General features: G+C 39.6%; 1 long non-coding RNA gene across 1 annotated transcript in view; it reads left to right on the plus strand.

Moving 5' to 3' along the window:
- The first annotated feature begins 13,439 nt into the window (after window positions 1–13,439).
- The window catches only part of LOC150010150 (uncharacterized), a 33,680-nt gene continuing 29,420 nt past the window's right edge, over window positions 13,440–17,699 (plus strand). The window contains exon 1 of the long non-coding RNA XR_016511381.1: window positions 13,440–13,493. This is a non-coding gene — a long non-coding RNA (uncharacterized LOC150010150). The remainder of the gene's footprint in view (window positions 13,494–17,699) is intronic.

A 17,699-nucleotide genomic window follows, 5' to 3' on the forward strand; every position in this document is an offset into this window, starting at 1 on the left:
GATGAGGAGACAGAGAAGTATGGCCCAAAAGGGGAAATGGATCAAGGTTCCAGTGGGAGAACTAAGCCAACCTAACAGATGAGGAGATAGCCAACCTAACAGACACAGAATTTGAGACACTGATGATAAAGATGCTCACAGGCTTGACAGATATGCTTAAGTACAGCAATCACATAAGGAAAGAAGTGAAGGCTATGCTAACTGAAATGACGGAAAATCCCCACAAAACCAATGCTGAAGGGAAGAAAACCTGGATTCAAATCAATGATTTGGAACATAAGGAATCAAAAAACAGTCAACTAGTACAGAATGAGGAAACAAAAATTGAAAAAAATGAGGAGAGGCTTAGGAACCTCTGGGACAACTTTAAATGTGTCAATATATAAACAATAGAAATGCCATAAGGAGAAGAAAAGCAAGAAATTCAAAGTTTATGTGAAAAAATAATGGAGGAAAAGTCCCCAAATTTAGTGAAAGAAATAGACTAAAAGCCCAGGAAGGACAGAGAGTCCCAAACAAGCTAGACCCACGGAGGACCACATGAAAATACATTGTAATTAAAATGTCAAAGTTTCAAGACAAAGAGAGAATCTTAAAAGCAGCAAGAGAAAAGCAGAGAGTTACCTACAAAGGGGTGCCTATAAAACTATCAGCTGATTTCTCAAAAGAAACTTTGCAAGCAAGAAGAGACTGGCAAAAAGTATTCAAAGTGATGAAAAGCAAGGACCTACAACCAAGACTACTCTATACATCAAAGCTATCATTTAGAATGGAAGGACAGATGAAGTGCTTCCCAGACAAGCTAAAGTTAAAAGAGTTCATTATCACCAAGCTATTATTGTATGAAGTGTTAAAGGGACTTATTTAAGAAAAATAAGATCAAAACTATGAACACTAAAATGACAAGAAACTCACAACTATTAACAACTGAATCTAAAAAAGAAAAACAAAGTTCAACTAAGCAAACCAGGATAGGAAAAGAATCATAGGTATAGGGTTCATTTAGAGGGGTATCAGCTGGGAGGATGGAGGGGGAGAAATGGGGAAATGTTGCACTGATTAAGAAGCATAATTGGCTGGTACAAAATATACAGGGGGAAATTAAAAATAATATAGGAAAAGGCAAAGCCAAAGAACTTATATACAAGACCAATGGACATGAAATAAAGGGGGTTGGAATTGCTAGCGGGAAGGGGGGTGATGGGAAGCTGAAAGTGAACAGAAAAGAAATTGAGACTATTGTAACAACATAATCAATAAAATATTCCTAAAAAATAAAGGATGTGGAAAGTGGTTGTGATCTTGACAAACAATTGGGAGAGGGGTCCCCATACTTATGTAAATGTGCTTAAACTGGGCAGGAAAAGCTAAAGTTGATACCAAGCATTATCTTCCTCTATTTGTCACTCCGAACTCCCCCCTCCCCCAACACACACACATAGTTTTTTTTCTGTAGAGGCCTAATGTGTACGACGGTAAGGTAGTTAGGAATTCTTCAACACCAAGTCAGTCTGAGAGTGCTTTAACATCATGGCATACAGAAAACCTGGCTTACTCATGCATCTAACTAAGCTATAGTGACTGCTATGTAAGTCCCAGAAATACGAGATATGGTGGCCTGGTATAAAATACCAGTAAATAGGAAGTGGTTTTTCAAAATGGTGTAAGATATTCATGTAATATGTATAAATGATTGGTTATGTGTCAGCAGGTATAAGCTGTGGAGTCTATTATTCAAAGCAAGAGATCCCAAGGAGAGGCAATTGAAGCGTTAGTGTCTCAGAATAGTAATGCTAATTTATCTATTTTCTGTTAGTCTTTCACTCTTTTTCTACTTATGTTGACTTTGAAATAAATGTTTCAATATCCTGACTTTCTACTCAGTAATGAAGGTAGGAAGCTGTTACCTGGAGAAGTTAACAGAGTGATATCTCCTAGACACTGGTATGCAGGAAGTTCTGTGATGTACAGGTAGCCTCCCAAGCACCCTCTTGAGCTGTTTTGTTTTTTTTTTCCAACATAGTTTTCTACAAAAGACTGTTGGACCCATCTTTTGGTGTTAAGCTCTGTATTGTAAACAGGATGGTTTAACATTAAGAGATATTTTATTGAGCTTTATTCCAGAGAAATACTCCAAACAAATTTGATCAAGTTTTATTGGAGATAAAGATAAATTTCTGGGCTCTCAAACTTCAGACTCTCTAAACAAATATTAACTGTTTCTAATCCTATGCATTTGAGGAATACTATGGAAAGAAGGCAAACACTTGTATGTGGGAATCAGGAACTCCACCCACAGCTGAGCATATGTATATGCAGATCCATTTGTTAACATAGCCCCCTACTAAAGCATGTCTGAAACTTGGCAGACAATGTTTATTTGCAATACATGTAGGAGAAAGGGAAACACCGAGGGCAAAATCTATGTGTAACCACTTTCTTCGGCCCACTCCAGAGTGTTCCATTATTTTGAACAATGAATGAAAACTTTTCCATTGTGTTATAAAATATTAACAAACTTATAGTAATTGATTTTTTCTAATAGACATCCTCTAAGAAACATCAAGCTGTTGTAAGAGGATATGAGATGTGTAGAAGGGAGGAAAATTGTCAACATGAATATATTTTCTGATGGTGATCAAGTTTTTTCTCTGGTGCAACTGAGCCATGTTTCTCAGCCCTACATGTTTCTTTCTGCAGGGAGTAGGGGAAACATACATTACAGAAAGAATATTACATTTTTGGTGTGTTTTTTTGTTCCTTTAGAATAAGATGTATTCTTAATTGCTATATAGCTTTTATGCATCTATTTCTCTCCCTTTCTCTTGCATTTTTCCAGATTTGTGATGTCTCTTCTGATCAGTTAATGATAGTTAAACAGTAAGTCCTCCCTCACTCAATATAGTCACTATATGGAACTGCAGCAAAATGACATATAACAAAACCAATTTCACTATAGACTAATTGATATACATAAGAGTTAAATTCTTACAGCATCTCATAAACGTTATGATGAATGAATGTTGACTGAAATTACCTTATTGGAGGATCTACTGACTATATAATCATGGTAAAAGTGTGTGATGATGTTATTAAGTGGGAAAAATCAGGAATATCAGGATCTGAAGTAGAGTGAGAACAGAAAGGGTATGGGGAATAGCCAGATTCCAGTTCCTCTGTGGTATGAGTGACCAGACTTCCATGTACCTGAAGGAGGACTCTTTGTCTCCTAACCTGTTCTATTTCCACATCGGGCATATGGCCCTGTCTATTGTCTATACTAATATGTAGTTCTTTGTGTTGTAGCTGTTAGTGGTTTCTAAGTCTGAAGATTCGGACGTTCATTTAGGGAACAAGATTTCATGTGAAATTCTCATGATAAATGTGAATATGCATTTCATTGAACTTTAAAATTTTGTAGCTAACATGTGAACAAAGTACTCTAATAAATGTGAGGTAGACTAGATATTTGGGAAATATGTTTAAGGTAAGGTGAATTTTTTAAAGTTTCCTAAGGAATGGAAATAAAAATTTAGAGAAATAATTTTAAGAATAGGTCTATGTATTTAAAAATGGATTATTATAGAAGAAAACATAAAAAAATTCTGAGGTCTAAAGAGTTATAGTTTTGTAACATTTTTTAAAATCTCTGGGCCTTAGGTTTGCAATCTTAAAAATGGAGTGAATATTATTTCCTTCATAAAATTACTTTGCAGATTGAGTGTGATGATGCTTGAAAACTGCTTAGAGTGCCTGGAACTCAGCATGAGCTCAGTAGGTGTAGCTATAGTCATTTTTTATTATATTTAATAAAGAGAACAGAGACCCTAGGGAGATTATGGAGAAGTTCCTCATGAGTTATTGAAATATAAAACTCATAAACTATTTCCAAGAATAAGATGTTCTTCACTGAAAATTAAGTTCTCTTGTCAGAAAGAAAATATTTAAAAAATTGCAATGTGCAATATTTAGTCCACATAATTCTTAAAATAATGTTAGGGGAAAAAATGCAATAATCACTGTGTTAAAGTTGGGCCAATTAGGCAAGGAGAAATTGTGGTTGGTGTATCTGAAGCCTGTGGCAAAGAATATAACGTTCTTACAATATATGAAATGCAAATTACCTCATATGGTGGTAATATTGAACTGATTCTCATCCCCAAGATCCCAACACACATATAAACATAGTGAGAAGAAGAGAGAGTGACAAAACTCAAGTCAAGTTGCATTTGTACAGTCACCAACATGAGACTACTGGACTGGATGCTTTGGGATGTATCAAAGGAGGGTGTTTTTCTTCTTGTATTAGCCAGTCATTCACTACTCTGGCCCTGCAGTTATCTTCATCAGTGTGACTGTACTTCTATATGTTCTTTATATTTCTCTTAGTTCTTTATCTTTCTCCCTCTCTTTTTTCCTCTAATAATTGATTTTTATTTATTCGCTTTTTAAGGTAATTTTATGGTTTCAGTTTAACTTGATATGGCACTTTTTTATGATGAAAGTTAAGTTATGAGAGGCAATAAGTTAAGAAGAATTCAGTAAAATCTCTGGGATGACTGTGGAGAGAAATAGACATGTTGGTGACTAAAGAATGCTACAGCTCTAAGAAAAGTCACCTCCTGGTCTTTGACATGAAATGTGCATGGAAGGACCAAGGCTGATCTGGATGAGCTCTGACACAGGGGTGTTGTGGAGCAAGTGCGAGAACCAAACAGTTGGAGACAACCGAATTAGAATTTAAAGAGCCTTTATTAGCTGGCCAGCGACTGCCCACCCGTCCACAAGCCAGACTTAGGTGGACAGCCCAGACCTCAGGGATTGGGGGGTTTATAAAGCATTTCAGGTGCAGGAACTTGGACAGAAATACAGCTTGTATAGACAAAAAATTCCCACTATTCCCCAGGTCATTGCTCAAAGTCACTGCTCAAAGGAATAACAGTTAGGTTGAGTTCCTTGTTCTGCTTGGTTGAAGCATGTAACTGCGGGGGTCTGGTTCCCAGGACCCAAGTTCAGCTGATTACCCTACTGGCTGGGCATCTAAGAAATACCCTTTAACATTACCCCCGGTTGTGAATGGGTGGGCAGTCGCTGGCCAGCTAATAAAGGCTCTTTAAATTCTAATTCGGTTGTCTCCGACTGTTTGGTTCTCGCACTTGCTCCACAACATTCAGAGGCTCCAGCGAGATACCAAGCCTTGGCTGGGCACGGGTTGTGAGATGGGCCCGCTGCCAGACCCATCTCAGGGGGAGATCTCTGAGAGACGTTCCTCAGCCCCGAGTGGGACACTGGAGGACGGGTGCCCTCCCTATCCTGATTGACTACATAGAGCCGTTCGGATTCTTACCATAAGGACTTGGATTCTGAGGGAAAGGAATCCTTGGGTTGGAACAGGGGTGCGCCAGGGGGTCTCAAGGGAGGGCCGGATGCGGCATTACCTCCGAGACCCGGTCCCGGACCACGACGGTGTCCGGCGACCACGGGTTTGTCTGTCTTAAGGGTCATCTTGTCTGTTCCGTATAACATGGGTCAAGCTGCACCAAAACCCCACTGGCTCCTTTGTTAGAATCTATCTTCTTCACCCACCATGATGCCTCTCTAAAGCAGTGCCGCCTTCGGTGAGCCCCCGGGCTTCGTGCGGTCCCATGTGTCTAGCTGATGTGTGGCAGGACAGTGGCCACGAGCTCAAGTTCGGAGCAATTCCCTGCACCTTCAGCGGACACTTGGGAGCTGCTGGAAGCCCTGACAGCCCAGTCTCAGAGGCCTAGGCGCGGTTTGGATAGAATTGTTTAACCTCTGCGTGAATGTGTGATTGAACGTTATTTCCTCCTTTTGTGTGACTCCATGGACTTCAGTCTATGGAGTCTGAGTGGGCTTTAGTCTTGCAAGAGGAAAGGCCCAGCGGGCATTTGTTTGGCCTCCTTTGGGAGCTCCCAGCCCATGTTTGTCTGTGCTGTAAGGGGGACATAGCTCCCATGCCTTGTGTTCCCACCCCTGATTGTAATCCAAATTAAGTGCATGTTTGTAGCAATCACCTTAGCCAACATAAGGGAACATGAAAACCAAGGCTGTCAATATAGGCAGTGCATTTCATTGTCACAGAAAAGCCTAGGACCCTATTTACTGTCTCCCGCCACCTCGTAGTCCTGGCCAGCCAGCGACCAACCGGGCAGAGGCACTGGGAACAGACAGTACAGAGTGATCAGGCCCCTTAAAATTCCCCCAGAGAAATTGCTTGCAGCATTTCTTTCCACCCTAGGTAACTTCCAGCAATTCAATTTGCATCTGAATACTCCCTGCTGGAGCCGCAAGGAGGGGCAATGTTAAATTTGCTAGCCAGGTGGCCATCTAATCCCCTTGCTACAGGTTACAGAAACAGCAGAATGTCTGTCTCTCCAACAGGGAAAGAGAAAAAAAAAGTGGCACTTTTAAAACTCAGGCCACTTTTCTTCAAACTGGTGCAAGCTGCTTGGGTGCCAATCAACAACACCTCTAAAGCTGTAACTAAAGGGCCCTCAATCTCCTTGCTGCTTCAGCGGGGGGGGATATGCCTATATCTTAAGGAAAAGTGTTGTTACACATGAATAAAACTAATGTCCATTCTAAACATCCTTTTCAATAGGAAAGGAAAAGAAATAATCAGGTAGGCTGCTATAAAAATATAAAAAAGCAAACACCCTCCCTGTCAGGAATTGTCCCGGCATAACAAAAGTTTCCCAGTATAGACCCTGAATAGAATAACAGGCCAGAGAATAGGGCTCAAATAAGAAACCTTAAAAGCCTCATCATCAGGGGAATCAAGGAATCCGTTCCCCAAGCACAGAATGTCTCTAAGGCATTCAAAATACAGCTCCATCAGCATTCCTACAGAAGCTGGGGGACTGAATAAGAAAGTATTCTGGTCTAAATCCAAAGAATGCTATAGGACAGGGACTCTTAAAAGTCACCTTTGTAACAGAAACTGGCCAAATATTTGTAAGAAGTTGCAAAAGGTAAATAAATAGGCCAAAAAGAACAATTGAAAAGCTCCTCAGGGAAGCTCAAAAGTGTAAGTTAAAAAAGAAGCAGGAACTTCAAAAAGCTGCAAAATATCTCTGCAAATCTAGAAACTTTTAGCTGCCAAATACTAAGTTTATGTATAGTGCTTCACTGTATAGAAAAGAACAAATATTAAAAGCATGTTATAGTTAAATCTAAAACAGTAAAGGGTATTTAAAAATTTATAAATGTTGCAAAAGGTCTATGAAAAGTCATAATAATAAAAAGAAAAGTTATGAAAGTTTTAAACCTGGGAAAAGGAAACCTCAGCAGCTTGTGTTCTGATTTTATAAAAACGTACCTTCATCTGTTTTATTGTGGAATTCTCTGTATCTGTTTTTAACCAATACGACCTAGAAAAGGTTGTCTGTAAACCAGTTGGCAAAAATTCCTTTTGCCACACAGGACCCAGGGAGGGTCATTCAGGGCTGCTAAGTGCTCCAGCCTGGGCAAGTGAACATGTCTCTGCCAAGGGCATGTCTCTCTAAGAGGCCAGTAGACATACTGGAAAGAGAGGGCCTAGCTGCCTTTGTTTTGAATTATTGCTCTGTTTATGCTCTGAAAGGAAAAATAGAGGTTTCCCAGGGAAATTTAAAACTTCACATGAAAAAAAGGGAACCAGAAAAAAATGGAAACCATAAAGATAAAGGTTTGTGAAAACTATATACAAAGTTTGTTAAAAGTTTGTAAAAGTTCTAAAAAATTGTATAGTTTTAATAACAAAAAGTATAATAAATAAAAGCACAGTTTTAAAAGACAAGGATTTTCCTTCACGCTTTTATATTTTTCTCCTTACCTAAACTCTCCAGTATTTAGCATTCTAAAGAAGTAAAAATGACATGTTTCCTTTGCATAAAACAAATAAGACCAGTTGCTGATAGTGGTCTTGTCAGCAGAGGCTTTGACTAGGATGTCATGCCTGAAGAAGGCATGCTTAGGCTCTGGTTGTTACCAGGAAGCCCTAAGGAACTAAATTTGACTTTTAAAGCTAAGAAAAGCCAAGAAAGAAAAAGTCTGGCACCTTGGTTAGTTGTGTGGTTCATGGCAATCTTTCCAGGGAAGGAACGAAGGTTGCTTTCCTAAAAAATGCCTAGAAGAAACATTAAGGCACAATGAAAAATCCAAAGAACTTGGAAAAGAAGATGTTTACAGGCAAGGCTAAATAGCAGGTACATGGCTCAGCTTCCGTGTCCTGATGGGCAAACTAAAGGTCAACATAAAAGTTCCTTAAGTAAATGCCAACAAAGTAAACTTAAAAATTATATGTAATCAATCACTGGTCTTGTTGTGTTTATGCAAATAAACAGGCTAAATTAAAACTGGAATTACTGCAGTCCCTTTACTAACAAGAAGGATAACCTTAAGGAGAAAAATCATAACTCAAGGAAATTCACAGTGCTTAGTAACAAATTATAAACTAGTACAGCTAACTGTCTATAAAGTTTGTTTTCATTTAAAAATTAAACCAGGTCTGTGACATTATCAGAAATGCTTAATTTACAGGCAAAAAAAATGTCAAGTGCCTTACAACTAAATGTCTTTCCAGTAAGACAACATCTTAAATTTAAAGACTGGTTTGTGAATTGTATTGTATAAATTAACATGTGTGTTCTTTCTGTTTTCATAGGGCATAAACCTATAATCTCATTACCTGAGTAATTGTACGTATGGGCCTCACTAAAGAGGCCCTTCTGCATTGCCACCTCCTAAGACTCAACAGTTTGGCTGAACTAAGTGGTTGGGTTAATAAAGTATGGGGTAGTCTATAGGCTTCATTTTGAAACTGATTTCTCTCTTTTCTATCCTAATAGCTTGGACAAAAAGGGCCCAAAGGTCTGAGAGGGGGGAAATCCTAAAATATACCTCTCAGCCCAAACTAGGTATAGTGGGTAAAAGGGTTTTGGGCAGGTGTGACATGCCCTGCACACCTTCCTCCAGAAAAGCCATTTGTTTTCCTAATGTGGGACATTGAAAAATTAATCCCTGCCTTTTGTCATATAAGTAGTTGTGGGTTAAATTATGTCTTTTAACCCTGTTGCCAAATCTGTTGCCTCCAGAACATGACAAGAATGCCAGCTTGTCCAATAGTGCCAGCCCTTGGAAATCGAGCATGCTGCTGCCTGAGAACAGCTAACTGGCTAACTGACCTGGACTCTGCAAAATCCTTTCCCATGTGGGAAGGCCACCCTCCCCTCCACCCCCACTCTTATTCAAAATTCCTAGACCCAAGGGTAGGTAGGACGACGACCATGTTCAGCTTGAAGCAGCTAGAAAAGCATGAGACCTTCGCCCATTGTCCTCTATAAAATAAAGGGTCTTAAGTCTAAGAAGGGGAATTATACAGGGGCTTCATTCCATAAGGGCCTAGAAGAATTTTGGTCCTACGGTCACAATACCGCCCTTTAAACACCCAGGATTCAAGGATTTGAATTCCCAAATAAAACCAGTGGAGAATGTTAAAGGGTATTTCTTAGATGTCCAGCCAGTAGGGTAATCAGTTGAACCTGGGTCCTGGGAACCAGACCCCCGCAGTTACATGCTTCAACCAAGCAGAACAAGGAACTCAACCTAACTGTTATTCCTTTGAGCAGTGACCTATTCCTTTGAGCAATGGCCTGGGGAATAGTGGGAATTTTTTGTCTATACAAGCTGTATTTCTGTCCAAATTTCTGCACCTGAAATGCTTTATAAACCCCCCAATCCCTGAGGTTGGGGCTGTCCACCTAAGTCTGGCTTGTGGACGGGTGGGCAGTCGCTGGCCAGCTAATAAAGGCTCTTTAAATTCTAATTCGGTTGTCTCGGACCGTTTGGTTCTTGCACTTGCTCCACAACAAGGGGCAAATAGGTTAAGACAGCCAGCATGTTCTTGTAGGTTGTGTCAGAGAAGGAGTAGATAGAACACAACCTGTGGTAAAAATATTTTCTCAATTGGAAACTCCCTATCAGGTTGTTTCTTAGTTGAAATTTTAGAATCTACTATGAATAAAACCCCAAATACTATCTGTCAAGACTAAATTAAAAAGAAAGAAAACTATCATGACTAAATCTGTTAACTAAAAATTATCCTTAGATTTCTGTTGAGATATATTTTTGCACCAAGGGGCAAATGTTTTTATTTTAAATGTTCATAAAACAAAGAGTATCACTACTGAATCTGTAGCTATAAAATATCTTGCTTTTTTATTTTGAATTGGGTATATTACTATCTTTTTGCTTGTGAAAATTCCACTCAACTAGCTTCAGGCATAAGTTGAGGTTATGTGGGATGCCTGCTTGTAGGTTTAATTGAAAGAAAATTCCACGAAGTAGGAAGAAGTACAGAAATTCATTGACAGATAAATGGCAAGTTTGATGTCCCGTAACAGCTGTGGAAAGTTCATGTCCTCGCTCCCTCATTTTTCTTTCCAACTTTTCTATAATATTATTTCATATACAAGTTAGAAATCCAGGTTTGTTATAGTAAAAGTGAACTTGTAGGTTCTTGAATTCTAGTATTTCTAAATAATCATACAAATAATAATAATTACTGATCCAACTGGAAATATGGGGGATGTATTTGAGACCAGCTGAAATATGAGAGAAATAAGTAATCCCTGGGAACATGTTTAGTAGGTCTTGATAAGGAGTGAAGTGCAGCTAAGACTGCTGCTCCATCTGTTATGTGAGAGTTGAACTATTACAACCATTGTCCCAGACATAACTGACATGGCAGTCTTCCAGAACATGATTGAGCAATAGTACTTAAAAAATGGGAGGGAAACCCCCATTATTATTAGAATCATGAAACTTAGCAGACATCTTCTCCACAAAGAAAATTAAACCAAAGTGGTACTTGGGATACCTGGAATAATTCAGAACAGAAAAGCCATTAGTTAAAGTATTGGAACTGATGTTTTTAAATGTCTTATGAGTGTCACGAGGCAAAGGTGTCTGAGTTTGGAAATCATTCTGCTGTCAAATGTTAATAAAATACAAGGCATATAAGGTGGAGAGAAGATGCTGAACTAATAATCATTCAAGTCTCATTAAAACAAAACAATAAAAGAAGTATGTTCATGCAGGCAAACATCCAGAAACTTTTCATCCATTTTCTGGGTTACACTGAAGGGATGGTGGATAGAGAAAACACATTACTGAAGAAGACTCCAATGAAATGTATCAAGATAAAATCAAAAGCCAGCGATAATAGTACTAAGCATCAGCAGTATCAAAAAGGGTACGGAACAAAGAAGGCTGAGTCTGGGCTTTGTAGGGGAGCAAATTAGCATCAGAAAATATTTCATGCAACTTTCTTATCCTCTGAAATTGATATTTGGGACTTCAGACTGATGACAGAGAAGGTTCCAAGACTCTCCACATTCTAAAGAAAGCCCAAAACAATTGGGATCTGATGTCTTCTTAGGACCTAGTCAATCATAGTCAAATTAGCCCTGTTACTCAAACTGTTCATTGCCTTCTCTCTATTCCATTTACAGAAAACCACTACAGAAAATGTAGATATTTCAAAGAACTCTTTAGTCCTATGTAAGAGCCTAGAAAGGAGTGACATGGCCTGTGATGCCCTTTGCTATTAAAGAGGAAGTGCATGCCCTCCACCCACTAGCTCTGTGAATGTGGTTCTGAGTGAATCACCTGTAAAGATGAGGGATGTCTGAGAGAGAAGCAGAAGTGTTCTTATAAAGTGATTTGCTGATCTGTCTTCTGTGCCTTTTTGAAAAGAGTGATAAGGTAATTGGGAAAAAAGGGCAAGGTGGAGAAAGGGGCTGGGGAGGGGAGAGAGAGCATCCACGTGGCCATCATCCTTCCACTCCTAGTGGTCCTGCAGCGTGCATGAAGTTTTGTGTGTCTACTGGACACTTAGAAGGAGGTGAGCTTGAGGTGCTCTGTAAGTTGCCCCTCCTCCACACCGAGAGGGGTGCTGTGGGAATGGTTCTACCAACAGAGGCTGAGCTGGAGCAGAGAGTGGAAGGAAATTAAGTTCAAACCAGAGCTCCATTATCAGAAAACTCAAGCATGGGGAGCAAGATGGTGGTGGTGGGGGGAAGCTCTAGCAAAGTCCCTCATGGAACTCAACATGTATCTGATCCACATTTGCAGCAAAGAGAGCATCGATCTATAGTCAGTATTTAATGAATGACAACAACTAAAAGGGGGCTCTAGAAGCAGACTGAGTTTCTTTGGCAAAAGTCAGGGGGAAAGGAAGGGTTAAACATTAAGTACCTATAATATGAAGAGTTAAATAAGCCTAAAGAAGTTATAACTAAAAGTGACTAGAAGTAAGGGAATCTATCCATATGTAGTTAATGTTATTAGCAGTTCTTAAATAAGCAAGGATTTTTATTACGGAAAGTGCCAGCGAGAGAAAATGGGGTAAATACCTGGAAAGTCTGGAAGAGGTGGGCGTCAGATTAAAACGCAGTACTGACTCCCAATGAAGGAGAGACAGAGGGAAAGTTGGGTGGAAAAGTCATAATCATCTACACTGTATGGGGAAGTTTGAGCAAGGTGCTTAGGGTGTTGTCAACTAAAGTTGCCTAACAGGAGTCCATGTTTTCTAAGAATGGAGTTGCTTTAGTATCCCTCCTGTACTCAGTCATCTGCTGGTTGCAACCTGTGAGAAAGTGTGGCCTCAGAATAAAGAGAATGGATTTCAGAGCATAGCCCCTGAGGTTCTCAGTGTATTATGTTCCATGTAGCTTAAGGCCCACAAGAAATGTCTTATGGTCATGTTGGTAGTTAAAAGAAAGTACAGGAGAGTTTGAAAAGCATGGGTAAAAGAAGTGTTGGAGAAGAAAGCTTCAACTCCACAAGTTCAGAGTGAGAAGCTTGTAAGAACAGCAGAGGCAACTAATTAAGGTTCTAGGCCATGGTTGAGGGAGGTATCCCTGTTGTCATCCTGACCTGGACAAGGGGAAGAGAGAATGCCAGAGCCTTTAAAATGACCTGGAATGATGGAACCATCAATTTTAAGTATTTCTCAAAGAAAAAATGTTGTTGTTATTTATGTATTTACCTTGCCTCATGTATTATTTTATTTTATCTTATTCTTCCTCAAGGTTACTAGTTCTGTAAAAGAGACATTATTTCACCAAATGCATTTTGGATAAAAGTTTTCAAAATTGCTGCTTAAAAAACATTTTAATTGTGGACATTATCATAATTTTTAAAGGCAGATAAAATAGAATAATCCAATATGTTAATCACTATTTTCAACAATTTTAATGTATCTTGTTTTATTATTATTATCATCTAATTTTACTCCCTTTTGAAGTACACATAAGATCTAGCATAATTTTATTATGGTACGCCTTTAGGGGCTTTTCTGAAGTGATCAGTAGTTTTTTTTTAAATCTCTAACTCTATGAAAATTGTGTATTTACAATTTCTGTTTTTTGTTCACTCAGAGAACTTAGAAAGATACTACGTACAGATTGTTGGCAATGCGAAAACCTGAGGTAATTTTAACTAATTAATTAATTCCAAAGATATTTATTAATTGGGTGCTTTATGAAAGGGGTTTTAAATGCTATTGAAGAGCTAAATTGAAGTTGCATAGGTTTGAGTCCAAATCCCATCTTTAACACTTTCTCCCTAAATGTACAAAGCTGTTAGCAACTGACCTTCTATATCTTCATTTGTATAATAAAAGTTACACTATTTACCTATTAAGTTGGTTGTCAGCATTACAGATAATGTGTTTTGCACAATGACTGGCACTGAATATGAAATAATGCTATTATTTGTACTGCCAGGTGGTAAAGTAACAATGTGAGATTCTAAAAATAAAGAAGAGGAACCTCTCAGGAGAAATTGATTAGGTTAAAATAACATTTTTTCCCCTGCAAAAATGGGATGATGCCAGAGCTTATCCCCTAGTACTCTAGGTAGCAATAATCATTTTGTGGTGCTCAGAGATCTCAGCATTTTTCCTCCCCCCAGAACTTCTCAAAATTAGTGCTTTCTACTTAATGTAGCCAACACCCATAGATTATTCAGTCTAACATATTTATGTCGGCAGGATAGCTTAAGTTTCACAGAGATCATGTATTACATAATGTTCAGGAACACCTATCAAATCCAAACTGGCTCTATTGCAGAAATTGACAAGCTGATGCAAAAATTTATATGGAAAGGCAAGGGATGTAGAACAGCCAAACAATAAGAAAAAGCAGAGTTGGAGGACTTACACCTCCAATTTACTGTGGATTAGTGGCATAGAAATAAACTTCACAGTTCAGGTCAATTTATTTTGAACACGGGTGAGAAGATAACCAATTGGAAATGCATAGTCTTTTCAAGAAATGGTGCTGGCATGAATAAATATCCACATGCAGCAAATGTAGTTGGAATCTTAACCCACGCATATAAAAATATTACCTTAAAAATGGGTCAAAAACCTAAATACAAGAGTTAAAGCTATTAACTCTTATAAAAAATATAGTTTATCTTTATCACTTTGGGTTAAGCAGTGATTCCTTAGATATGATACCCTAATGACAAACAACCAAAGAATAAATTGACATGAAAATTTAAGACTTTTGTACTTTAAAGGATACCAATAAAAAAGTAAAAAAACAGCTCACTAAATGAGGGAAAATATTTGCATATCATATATCTAGTAATGAACTTACATCCATAACATACAAAGAACTCTTACAACTCCTTAAACTGAAATAACCCAGCTTGAAAAAAATGGGAAAATGATTTCAGTAGATGTTTCTCTAAAAAAGAAATCAAAATGATCAATTAAGAGGAAGAATGCTCAGTACCATTCGTCATTAAGGAAATGTTGGGGAGAATGTGAAGGAACTGGAATCTTCTTCCTACATTGTTTGTGAAAATGTAAAACGGTGCACCAGCAACACTGAAAACAGTTTGGAAGTTCCTCAAAATGTCAACTATATAGGGTTACTGTATGACTTAGCAGTTGTCCTTTTTGGTATATATACAATATATATACCCAGGGGCTGGGCCGGGAACAAGAGCCGAGAGCTGAGAACCGCGTCACCTCCCTGGCACCTTCCAGGCTGCCTCCTGAGGCCTTGAGCCGGGCCCCACCTGGCGCTCTCCTGCGCTCTCGCCCCAACCCTGGCTCCCGAGAGCCGCCCCCTGTCCTGCCCAGAAGGTACAGGACCCATCTGTCCCCGTCCTCACCGCGGCCACAGGCCCCATTGCCTCTAGCTGCCGCTTTTTCCCAGTCTGGTCCGTGGAGGTGGTTGGTTACCATGGTGAAGCTGGCAGCCAAATGCATTCTGGCAGGTGAGTCTGAAATTTACGGTGTCCGGAGTCCAGAGACCTCGTAAGTTACCGAGAGCTTTTGTTCACGTAGATTGTCTACCCTCTTTCCCTTTCTCCCCAAAGCGAGCTAATGCAGTGACTCACAGTGTAGATTCCGTTAGGCGTGCGAGAATTATCTTCCAGGCACACTGGTAGCTGCGGTTGGCTTCCCCAGGTCCCTGTCATGCTCTGAGACCACCTTCACCGGTTTGAGCTGTACTCAGGAAGCGTAGACTCGTGGGCTCGATAAACTTCAGGCTCAGCACACCAGCGGTGCTTCAGCTAAACCGCGTGTTGGACATCAATGATTTTGGTAATCTTTTCTTAGGGGATTTTTCCTGACCCCACCCCCTCTGATAATGGATTAGAGACGATACCATGGACCAGAGTGTACAGAAAGCCCACGTGCTGTCTTTAAAACCCAAGTTACTGTGCCGCCCCCACGCGCAGGGGGACATAAATGTGAAATCCCCCAAAGCCAGGACCCTTGGTTTTGTTGACTGATGCATCCCAAGTGCACGAACATCTGGAACCTCGGAGGTCCTCAGTAAATATTTGTAGAATGAATGAATTCATGGCATTCTCATTTGTGGTGCTGTCTTTGTACCAGGCTGCACAATTAGAAAAACATTTGCCTGGATTATAGACCTGGGCCCACAGAACACGTGTGTACTTTACTGAGTCCTCGCTGCCCGCCAGGCACGGGATTCCGCTTCAGCACACTGGGGTAGATGCGGGATGCTACCAATCTTACGAAGAGGTAAAGTCTCTTGCCCAAGGTCACCCCTAGTGAAGAAGGGTCATAGGCAGGATTTCAATGCCCAGATCTGCCCAACTCCAAAACTCTTAACCTGTGCTATTCTTGAAACCCGTGGCCTTTCCAGTGTTCCTTGACCAGCTCAGGAAAGAAGCAGTGAGAGGAAAAAGATCATTCTTTTTTGATTCATCTCTTCCAGACTGAAATACAGTATTCCCTCACTTATCACAGGCACTACATTTAGACACCCCCCCCCCCCCGTGACAGGTGAAAATCTGCAAAGTAGGAACCTTACATTTATTTACATATTTTTTAAGGCTTTATAAACCCTTCCCACACACTTATAAACCGTTCCCAGTCCCTTATTAACCTTTTCCACACTTTTATAAACACTACTTACGTTCTTAATGGCTGGTTTGGCTCAGTGGATTGAGCATCGGCCTGCGAGCTAAGTGTCGCTGGTTCGATCTTCCAGTCAGGGCACATCAGAGAAGGAAAACTCTGATTCCAAAAAATCTCCGCTGCCTTGCGGCATACCTCTTCAGGGGAAAGGCTAAGGGAGTAAACCCCGACAGAAAATCCGGAGCCGGAGTCCCTAAGGCGGTTTGACGTTGTAGTCAACACCGGCAACTCCTGCGGCGCACCTGAAACCAAGCTGTATTGACTCCGTCTTTCCCTTGGACCCTTCAGCTGCGAAGAGAAGGGGGGTCTGCTGCTTGGGCAACAGCAGACCCTCCATATCACCCTGCTCAGGCTCTGTAGCTTCAGCTTCACTGGAGAGGACACTCCAGCGTCATCGCAAGATGTCGATTCAACACGGGAGGAGACAGATACCGTGTCACTCCCGAGTCGGACTGCACAACCATTCTCGGCGGTGCAGATAGACTCTTAAGAAGCTACACCATCGTCTCTCGAGACGGACGGCTGCCGACGAAGTTATTCATAGTAATTTCTTACTATTCTTTGTATTTCTGTGGTATCAGTTGTTACTTCTCTTTCATTTCTGATTTTATTAATTTGAGTTCTCTTTCTTTTTTTCTTGATGAGTCTGATTAAAGGTTTGTCAGTTTTGTTTATTCTTTCAATGAAGCAGCTACTGGATTCATTGATCCTTTGAACTGGTTTTTTAATCTCTGTCATTTATTTCTGCTCTGATATTGATTATTTCTTTCCTTCTACTTTGGGCTTTGTTGTTGTTTTTCTAGTTGTTTTAAGTATAGGGTTAGATTTGAGATTTTTTATTGTATTCCATATGTTTTGGGTTGTTTTATGATCCTTTTTATTTGTTTCCAGTTACTTTTTGACTTTTTCCTTTGTCTCATCGATGATCAATTTATTATTTAATAACATGCTATTTAGCCTCTATATATTTGGATATTTTTAATTGACATTGATTTCTAGTTTTATGCCACTGTGACCTGAGAAAATGCTTGATATCATTTTAATTTTCTTGATTTTTTGTGACTTATTTTTGCATCTAACCATTGGTATGTCTTTGTAAATGATCCATGTGCACCTGAGAAAAAAGTGTGTTTTGCTGCTTTGGGTTGAAATGTTCTGTAAATATCAACTAAATCCATTTGATTAGTGTGTTATTTAAGGTCGCCATTTCTTTTCTTTTCTTTTT

This window comes from Furipterus horrens, unplaced genomic scaffold, assembly GCF_987537825.1.
Source record: "Furipterus horrens unplaced genomic scaffold, mFurHor1.1.pri manual_scaffold_5, whole genome shotgun sequence".
Taxonomy (NCBI): domain Eukaryota; kingdom Metazoa; phylum Chordata; class Mammalia; order Chiroptera; family Furipteridae; genus Furipterus; species Furipterus horrens.